Source organism: Schistocerca cancellata, chromosome 9, assembly GCF_023864275.1.
Source record: "Schistocerca cancellata isolate TAMUIC-IGC-003103 chromosome 9, iqSchCanc2.1, whole genome shotgun sequence".
In the NCBI taxonomy this organism is placed as follows: Eukaryota; Metazoa; Arthropoda; class Insecta; order Orthoptera; family Acrididae; genus Schistocerca; species Schistocerca cancellata.
Genome location: NC_064634.1, coordinates 154,246,518 through 154,258,015, shown reverse-complemented (window position 1 = coordinate 154,258,015; position 11,498 = coordinate 154,246,518).

Here is an 11,498-nt window from a genome sequence, read left to right as displayed (position 1 = left end):
ATAAATATTCAATAGGTCTCACTTCGAACGAGCTGGGTGCCCAGACCATTCGCTACAACTGTCTAGAATGTTCTTCAAGCCAATCGCGAACAGTTGTGACCTGGTGACATGGCTCACTGTCGTCCATAAAAATTCCATCGTTGTTTGGGAACGTGAAGTCAGCGAATCGCTGCAAATGGTCTCCAACATAACCAATCCTAGTCAATGATCGGTTCAGTTGGACCAGAGGACTCAGTCCATTCCATATAAACACAGGTCACACTATTACGAAGCTATGGCCAGCTTGCACAGTGCCTTGTTGACAACCTGGGTCCATGGCTTCCTACGGTCTGCGCCGCACTCGAACGCTACTATCAGCTATTACCAACTGAAATGGGGATTCATCTGACCAGGCCACGGTTTTCCAGTCGTTTGGTGTCCAACCGATAAGGTCACGAGCCTAGGAGAGGCGCTACGGTCGATGTGTTGTCTCTCTGTTAGCGCTGACAACTCTAAGCGAACGCGGTTGCTCTCTGTCGTTAAGTGAAGGCCCTCGGCCACTGCGTTGCCTGTGGTGAGAGACAATGTCTGAAATTTGGTATCCTCGGCACACTCTTGACCCTGTAGATCGTGGAATGCTGAATTCTCAAACGATTTCCGGAACAGGACGTCCCATTCGTCTAGCTCCAGCTACCATTCCGCGTTCAAAGCCTGTTATTTCCCGTCGTGCGGCCATAATCACGTCGGCACTTTTTCATATGAATCAGCTGAGTATAAATGACAGCTCCTCTAAAGCACTGACCTTTTATACATTGTGTACACTATACCATGGCTTTTGCCGCCTCAGTGTATTTAACTACCAATTCCTATTGCTATTGTTTATCATATCCATTGGTGATGGGTGTTGCAACTCATAAGTATAATGGCCACACTGTCATTAATTAAGATAAGAGCAACTTATGCCTGAAAAAAAGTAAAACTATTTCTTAACCCTGACACAACGGAAAAAAGTCGCACAGTACGGCTTCATGGAGACGAACGCAATGTTTAGGACTACCTCATATAATTTTCATAACCTTTTGGCAGATGCATCTGAATATGCCCTGGGAGGCTTGAAGTAAAATAGATAATTTAAACATATTGATTTATTATAGTTACTTGTACATGAAGGAAGTTACATTGCGTAACAAACAATGCTTTTAAAAATGCTACTGTCCCTTACGAAATGCAAACTTGACAAAGTGATCAGCAAGGGGCCGGCCGGAGTGGCCGAGCGGTTCTAGGCGCTACAGTCTGGAACCGCGCGACCGCTACGGTCGCAGGTTCTAATTCTGCCTCGAGCATGGATATGTGTGATGTCCTTAGGTTAGTTAGGTTTAAGTAGTTCTAAGTTCTAGCGGACTGATGACCTCAGAAGTTAAGTCCCATAGTGCTCAGAGCCATTTGAACCATTTTTTTGATCAGCAAGAGGGCTGGAGGTGGGGGGGGGAGTGCCTCTAAGGGAACAAGGAAAATGATCTTATAAGCTTGTGCATGATCCAACATGCTGCAACAGAGATAATCATTGTTGAGGACAAAGAACAAGAAAGACAGTTGTTATCACTCATTCATAGAAATTCGCGATGCTCATAAACTTAAAAATTCGTGAACGGTTTTGCACGGGACAAGAGCAGTGCGAGAGAAAAATTTGTGTAGACATTGAAACAGGAGAACAACCGCCCTTTTCAGTTTAAAACTGGGCGGTGTAAAGAATTTAGCTTACGACACACTAGACAAAGAGTTCAGCAGTTCGGAAGAAGTTTGATTCAAAAAACTGGGACTACTAATCAGTTCAGCTCTCGAGTCAACTAACATTGTGCCAACAAGCAGTTGCACTGCGTCTCACCATTATTGCGTCGAGGTGCCGTCGCACAGTGTGTCTCCATCGGCCGACAGCATTTCCAACGCGTCCAGCCTGTCAAACGTGCCATCTTCATCTGCCCCCGTTCGCCGCCCTACACCTACACTTTTCGGCGCACCTTCCGGCCTGTCACATCTCTAGGTTCTGGGAGCAACACAACGGCCCAATCGGCTCGCAACAAAAGCGCTCCCTATGGATTCCTTGTTCGCCCGTTTTTAAAGGACAGTCTCTCTCGAAAGACCTCGAAACTTCTACCACGAACTTCCAGCAACCAATGGAAACTCACGCCCACGATTTCGGTGGGAAAAATCGCGCCAACTACATGCCCCAAATCAAGTACGCCAAGGAAGGGATGGCTGTTGTCCTCTGCCACCATCTCTCTCCTTGTATTGCTATTGTCCTGCACAGTCCAACGGTTCAGCCCATCGTTACCAAGCTTGGAGAGATCTGAAAATTCTCCTTAGCCCACAGCCAAACTAAGAAAATGGATTTTATGCAAAACAGGGAGTGTTCATGAAATAGAGCCTACTGATTATAAAGGGAAAGTCAGGATCAAATAAAACTACCCCGCAGATCACGTCTTATGGGCACTGGTCCGAGTCGAAAATGATAAAAATAGCGTATGAAAATGATAAAGTTGACGGGTTAAATCAGTTGACAGGTTAAATAGTAATGAAAGGTCGTCTCAAATAAACAGACGTCGTCCAACCTTCTCTAACCTTGATCGTGGCCTCAGTTTGGCGAGGATATCTCTCCACAACTTTTATCAGGTGTGCTACATCCAGCTGAAGCCACTCATCGCTGGTTACATCCCTAGAACGAGAAAACTGCAGGGATGCAAAATGGTTCAAATGGCTCTGAGCACTATGGGACTTAACATCTGAGGTCATCAGTCCCCTAGAACTTAGAACTACCGGGTGATCAAAAAGTCAGTATAAATTTGAAAACTGAATAAACCACGGAATAATGTAGATAGAGAGGTAAAAATTGACACACATGCTTGGAATGACATGGGGTTTATACAGGATGGCGCTCCACCCCATATTGCTAGACGCGTGAAAGATCTCCTTCGCGCGTCGTTTGGTGATGATCGTGGGCTCAGCCGCCACTTTCGTCATGCTTGGCCTCCCAGGTCCCCAGACCTCAGTCCTTGCGATTATTGGCTTTGAGGTTACCTGAAGTCGCATGTGTATCGTGATCGACCGACATCTCTAGGGATGCTGAAAGGCAACATCCGACGCCAATGCCTCACCATAACTCCGGACATGCTTTACAGTGCTGTTCACAACATTATTGCTCGACTACAGATATTGTTGAGGAATTATGGTGGAAATATTAAGCATTTCCTGTAAAGAACACCATCTTTGCTTTCTCTTACTTTGTTATGCTAATTATTGCTATTCTCATCAGATGAAGCGCCATCTGTCGGACATTTTTTGAACTTTTGTATCTTTTTGGTTCTAATAAAACCCCATGTCATTCCAAGCATGTGTGTCAATTTGTACCTCTCTAGCGCGGCCGCTACGGTTGCAGGTTCGAATCCTGCCTCGGGCATGGATGTGTGTGATGTCCTTAGGTTAGTTAGGTTTAAGTAGTTCTAAATTCTAGGGGACTGATGACCTTAGAAGTTAAGTCCCATAGTGCTCAGAGTCATTTGAACCATTTTGTACCTGTCTATCTATATTATTCCATGATTTATTCAGTTTTCAAATTTATACTGACTTTTTGATCACTCGGTACATAAACCTAACTAACCTAAGGACATCACACCTTCCTGACTGAGGCAGGATTCGAACCTGCGACCTAGCGGTCGCGCGGTTCAAGACTGAAGCGCCTAGAACCGCTCGGCCACAACGGCCGGCGCGGGGATGCAGCTGGTACATTTCACTCGCTGTTACAAATAGCGCCAGACATTTTCTATGGGATTAAGACTGGGTGGTTTTGCGGATCCGTCTATTTACGATACAGTGGCTGAGTTTTTGTCAACCAAGGAACGTACAGGCTGACAAAAATATGGAAAGACCGCGGACATGCATATTTGAACACAAACGCGGATGCTAGCCAGACCTGCAGGTTAAGCTGTTCAAAAATGGTTCAAATGGCTCTGAGCACTATGGGACTTAACATCTGAGGTCATCAGTCCCCTAAACTTAGAACTATTTAAACCTAACTAACCTAGGGACGACACACACATCCATGCCCGAGGCAGTATTCGAAGCTGCGACCGTAGCGGTCACGCGGTTCCAGACTGTAGCGCCTAGAACCGCTCGGCCACTCCGGCCGGTTGAGCTGTTGCATCTGACCGTAAACAGCACCTGCGCAATGTCCTCAATACGTTTCAAGTGTCAGTCGTGGTCACGACTGTGTTCTATGTGGTTGTAGAGAGCATAGTTTTGGAACTAAGTGAATTCGAGTGTGGAAAATTTGTTGATCTTCGTACAGTGCGTGATTCCGTATTCTATATAGCCGAAGTGTTTGGTGTTTCGAAAGGCGAGTAATAATGCATACAGGAAAAGCGGAAAAACATCGTGCGCTAAATCACAACGCGGACGAAAAGGTTGTTGAGTAATCGTGACGGGCAGTCAGTGCACAGGATTGAGACGAAAAATAGAGGACGACAGCTGCAAGAGTCACTGCAGAACTGAACCCCGCAGTCGCGAACCCGGTCGACACCAAAACAACACGAAGGGAGCTCCATAACCTGGGAATTGCAGGTCTAGCTAGAATTCCAAAACTACGCAACAGCGATGCAAATGCCAGTAACAGGAGAACGTGGCGCCGAGCCTTAAAATCTGGACTGTGGAGAAACGGAAGAAAAACATTTGGTCGGATGAATCTTGTTTCGCACGTTTCCAATTTCTGTCCGAGTTTACGCCCCTAGAGTGAAACGTGGTAGGGGGTCTTGTGATAATTTGGGCAGCCGTATCACAGTACTCCATGGGCCACATCGTTACTATGCAAGGTCGCATTACTGTCAACGATTAAATGACAATTTTAGCTGATCAGGTTCATCCCACGATGTAGTGTTTCTTCCCAAATGATAATTCAGTGTTCCAAGACGATACGGCTTTCACCGTTCAGGACTGGTTTTGTAAGTACGACCATGAATTATCGCATCCCTCCTGTCACCAGATCCCAATATTATTGAGGCTTTATGGTATATTTTGGAGAGAAGGCTATGTGATCGCTATCGGCCTCCATCAACGTTCCCTGAGCTTGGCATTATTTTGCAGGAGGAATGGTATAATATTTCCTTGAGAACCGTACATGACCTGTATTTTTCCATTCCGAGGCGCCTGAAAGCTGTTTTCAATGCCAACAGGTGTTCTACACCTCATAAGGCATGTTAATGTGTTGCTTTTTTGGTGATTCCGTATTTTTGCCGAATCTCTATATGTGTACAGCCCTGTGAACACAACTGTTCTCATTTATCGAAGAGGGAGTTTCACAGCGCCCTCATCACGAAGATGTAGCCGAAAAGCTAATTTTTGTTGAAGTAAACATCTTGCTTCATGTTCACAGCAACCTTAATAAGTGGGCCCAAGTCGTAACACCCTATTTTATACGCAAAACTAAACAAGTTGTGTAAGCTTGTATTAAAACTAATATGCCGTTATTGTGTTATTAACGGTTAATTTAGCCAATGGGGCTCAGAGGTTATATCGCACAGAGGCAAAGCTGAAAAACATCATCTGTTAAACCACAACGCGGACCAAAGTCTGTGTTGAGTGATTATGACGGAGGATCATTGGAGAGGATTGTGACACCATATATACAAATATTTGGTTCATCTGGACAGTCAGTTGCTTAACAGTTGCAAGTCTATTCGTCTGTACACATATCCGCAGCTGTCTGTCACATACCACAATCTGTGTACTAAACAATGGAGACAGTTAATCATTTCTGTTAAGTCACACAAATCTGTAACCATATTAAGGCAAAATTATGGTCACCTGTCCCATTCTTATTACTATCACTGAATTCAAAATTTGAGTTATTAATTAACTGTATTTATTCCATGAGAAAGCAATTGAACCAACTTTTACATGTAGTGGTGATTATGAATTTTACTCTGAGACACTAATTAAAAAGCAAATCGCTCGCTGACATTACCGGTTACGAAAATATTCTACCAACTAACGTCTAAAACAACCAAGAAAATCAACCTGCAGTCTTAGTTTCTTTACATAGAAGTTATAACTATTACTGGCGTTGCGCATGCGTGTGCTACACTGTTTCCAAATAACGGAACATACAAACTTATTACAAGGAAGCCAAGTATAATACTACCGCTGCAGTTTGCCTAAATATGACTTAAACGTACAGTAGGTGTTACCCTCTGAGAGGATTTTTAAAAGTTTGACTGTGTATTACCTAACAGGCAGAGGGAATCGAACATGAATTTCGTAACTATGGCTGTTGGTAAAAATTAAAAGGACTTGAATCTTCGTAAGAAATTACAGTAACAGATTTAACGTAAATGAAATAATAAACGGTCGCCAGGCTAATTAGGCATAATAATGTGAAAACATTATTTCCAATAGATTTGTCTTTACTCATGCAAAGGGGAACTTTCATAAGCACTTTCTTTGCAAAGTGCAATGAACACTTGTTACAACTAGACGAATTGCACAGTGACTAGCAGTAGTTAACAATTACATATGTAAGTAATCATAGAAACAAATAAAAAAACTATGGATTTTAACCCTACTGACCATAATCACTACCTTAGCACAGGAATTGTTCCCAAATAGACTTACACAAGATTAAGTTCAAAATGGTTCAAATGGCTCTGAGCACTATGGGACTCAACATCTTAGGTCATAAGTCCCCTAGAACTTAGAACTAATTAAACCTAACTAACCTAAGGACATCACACACACCCATGCCCGAGGCAGGATTCGAACCTGCGACCGTAGCAGTCCCGCGGTTCCGGACTGCAGCGCCAGAACAAGATTAAGTGACATCTGATAAAAATTAAAGTTTGGGTAACAACATATACACATCATAAACGCAATAAGATAACACTTAACACACACCTTTTGTATATATATTCTTTTAAATGATTACTTCAGGTTTCTTTAGCTAGAAAACAACTATTCAGTTTGGTTTCTTCCTGATGTAAAAGAATGAAATGGGGGGCGACACAAACTATACTTTCTTTATATACGCAAACTATACACACTTTTCAGAAACATTTCCCATTATGATAAAAGCTGAGTTACTGCCCCACTTAAAATCATCTATATTGCAAAGTTTTAACATTATTTGAACTGAAAATACTCTCTACAGCTACAGAAATGACTTCAAGTAAAAGTTCAACTTCAATTAAGTTCAAGACCAAATGCTTTATAACACCACTTGTGAAGCAAGTGATTTTCACTGACAATTTTTATACTGCTGAATATTAAAACAATGATATTTGTAAAACGGAAGCAAACCGAAACACGTTGGAGATTTTCATGGATTCAATAATTAATGTCTCCCTTTATATCACTGAAATTAATAATGTAACTACTCCCTTCTATATATTTTGTCATTCAGAACTATACATTCTTAAACAACACAGATGATTATCATTTTGTCACACACAGGGTACTCGGATATTGGTCATCATGAGGAGAGGACCCTGATAGGTACCATGAAAGGAAACAATTCATGGTTCGAACACAAAGTTGCATCATTATTGCAAATTAATTCACACAGATACACTGGTTCATACTGATATACAGTTATAAACTCTCGAATCTGATGTGGTGGCGCAATAGCGGCGGCGAGCACGTGTCGGCTACCTGGTCTCTCCTTTGGCAATAATATGCTCTATTTAACTCTTCTTGGCGACGTGAATATCATTTTTATAGCCACTTCCAATGCGAGAGCACCATTTTACAGCCACAATTAGATACTGGATGCCTCGCTCGGCACCTGCGCTGTTGGCTTGTTGGCTGCTGGCTACTGACTGCTACTGTGCTCTCTCGCTTGCCACCCAGATTGAGCCCCAATTCCACCTTTTGGTGCGCGCCAACTCACTTCCGTTGTGGTGGAGAAGTACCATGGAGAAGTCATGCATTGTACAATGCAAGTTCCTAAGTATGAACCAGTTTTTACATTATTATTTCCTTTACATAAACAAACCTATGTTAGAAAGTTTCATTACTTAAATACACAGTTACAATTCTACAAATCATATTTCGTAAAACTCTATTTCCTTACAGTAAATCAATGACATTAAGCATTAAAGAGAAAACACTTTACAACTCACATCAGTAATTACACTGAACAACTACTCCCTATCGACCATGGTGTTACAAAGTCCCGTAAACACAAGTACACATGTACGAACGTACACTATCTACAATATGCAAACAATGAAATGCAGAATATAATATTAAATGTTTCTCTGGTATGTGTGTTGAATAATAATCTAAAGTAACTTATTTTCAGATTACCAGTAGACTTTACATGATAAAACAATTCTATCACAACGTAATGCAACTAGTAAATTTGTGGCCCTTTATAACTAAATTGAATCGCTAAGTAGCTTTTCAAGATGAAGCAATTTCTGATAATCTTCGTTAAGAAAATAAAATAATTTTCTCTTTAAAATTGTGATGCTAAGGTAACTTTAGGATTTGTGCCAAGAATCTATCACATACAATACGGCTTGGGTCAATAACCCTAATATACATTAACTACGTTGATACAAGAACACACAATAAATACTGACCCATGTGATATACAATAATAAACGACAGAGTACATTGCCTGGAGACGACGATGCGAAGCACTACGTCGGTGTCGTTAGAAATTGTGTAGTTTCAACATCAACGGTTACAATGCTTAACATGGCGTTTCCTCTAATTAACAATAGCCATGGAGCACTGTTTACATATCACGCCGCCCGTTGCCGTTTGCCTTTCCGTAAGTAAACACTATGTCGGCAAGCTCTCGATTCGAATACGGAACCACTGTGTACAACGCTGTATCACATCCATTATAAGGTGAGTCAGCAAGAGAAGTGAATCGGACACAACATTACTATGGCAGGAGAGGGGGCTAGGACATGATGTGTGAGGAACAGTACCACCTTCTGGGAAGTAACCAGGCATACTGTAACTGAGGCTGCATGGTACAGGGCGTATTAGAGCACAGTCTTTGTAGCAATGTAGGATTAAATAAATGGTCTCTAGACCAGTTTTGCACCGTATCCTCTCATCGATCAATCCCTAGGGTTTGTACGCGGTGGAAAAAGTCACACTGTATAGCGCCAGCGTGAAGGCCACTGGCTTACAGGGTGTCCAAACCTTTAGCGTCGAAATTTTTCAGAAGTGTGAAAGACGAGTAGGATTTAACGGTCCGTTGATGATATAGTCATTAGACACAAATTTGGAACACAGAAAGGTCTTGATGCACAATTCTTTATTAAGCGTTACGCGTTTCAAAATTTCACATCAGACTGAAGCTGTGGAACGAAGTGTATAAGAAAATCAACGATAGCAAATATGTACATAAGTACGCAGCTAGGTATTCCACTATACGGAAATTTCAATTAGTGTCGTACTTACATTAAAATAAAACTTTAGTACAAAGCTCACGAAAGTGAGGACACAGACTGAATACAATACAAATCTCATCATATGTAGGCACATTTGACAGAGCCGTGGTCTATTCGAATAGATCCTGTGCCAAACTGAATGTGGCGATTAAGCTGTCAAAGAGGTAAACTAAGGCCAGTAGGTTGCGCGAGCGTTAGCCATAGAAAAAAAAGTCAAAGAGGAACTTTACAACCTCCTATGGGCTGGGATTAAGTACAGGGCTATTACAAATGATTGAAGCGATTTCATAAATTCACTGTAGCTCCATTCATTGACGTATGGTCACGACACACTACAGATATTTAGAAAAACTCATAAAGTTTTGTTCGGCTGAAGTCGCACTTCAGGTTTCTGCCGTCAGAGCACTCGAGAGCGCAGTGAGACAAAATGGCGACAGGAGCCGAGAAAGCGTATGTCGTGCTTGAAATGCACTCACATCAGTCAGTCATAACAGTGCAACGACACTTCAGGACGAAGTTCAACAAAGATCCACCAACTGCTAACTCCATTCGGCGATGGTATGCGCAGTTTAAAGCTTCTGGATGTCTCTGTAAGGGGATATCAACGGGTCGGCCTGCAGTGAGCGAAGATACGGTTGAACGCGTGCGGGAAAGTTTCACGCGTAGCCCGCGGAAAATTGGTTCATGCCACAACTGGAGACCGACAGCGCCGAATTCATCTTTCAACAGGATGGTGCTTCACCACACTTCCATCATGATGTTCGGCATTTCTTAAACAGGAGATTGGAAAACCGATGGATCGGTCGTGGTGGAGATCATGATCAGCAATTCACGTCATGGCCTCCACGCTCTCCCGACTTAACCCCATGCGATTTATTTCTATGGGGTTATGTGAAAGATTCAGTGTTTAAACCTCCTCTACCAAGAAACGTGCCAGAACTGCGAGCTCGCATCAACGATGCTTTCGAACTCATTGATGGGGACATGCTGCGCCGAGTGAGGGAGGAACTTGATTATCGGATTGATGTCTGCCGAATCACTAAAGGGGCACATATCGAACATTTGTGAATGCCTAAAAAAACTTTTTGAGTTTTTGTATGTGTGTGCAAAGCATTGTGGAAATATCTCAAATAATAAAGTTATTGTAGAGCTGTGAAATCGCTTCAATCATTTGTAATAACCCTGTATATATCAGAACGTCGTGAACAACTTCACAAAAATGTATTTATGGTACTTTGTGGAAGAAAAATTCATATACCAACCGCATAAAATGTGCGCCGTTAGGTAACATCGTAAACAACGTTGCAGAGATATTCTTTAGTCAATAATCACCCTGTATATAACACAATACACCGAAAACAGCCACTCGGGTGACAATGTATGTGTGTAATGCAAAACGTTCCTTCTTTTTTTTTTAGATTGGATGGAACTCCGAGATGCTAGTATAAAAATCAGTAATAGATAAGCCAATTATTTCAACACATCGTACAGCAAATGTCGCTCGTAGAACGTAGCAGCCCTCAAATCACACTAGGAACTGAGAGTCGATGGTAACTCGATGTAGAAAATAATGAAATTTTCGACAACGCTTGGAACATACTTCAGATGGATTGGGCTTTCGAGAAGGACGGTTGTTTATAGCCACAAGCAGAAGCATTGGGTCTGGTGAAATCCAAACTGAATAATTCGATTGCGAACAAATATGGGCGAGAGTATTTTTTTCAACCACCAGATTGAGATACATCTGTCGCAGAGTCATTTAAAGACAGCCTAGACTCTATAGTACTAAAAGAGACCAAGCATACGGTAGCAATAGGTGGTGACTTTAACCTGATCCGTATCGACAGGGGAAACTACGCATACGTTATCGCCGCCAAGGACAAATGGTCTTACGAATTAATACCGAAAACTTTGTCTGTCAACTGCCTCAAACAGCTAGTCTGACAACCCATACGTGGAAGACCTCTTAGTTACAAACAGGCCCAATCTTCTACAGCAGGAGCAGCCAAGAAATCGGATCGCGAGGCGCGCCCTAGCTCGTGGGCTATAGCGCCCAGCCTGGCT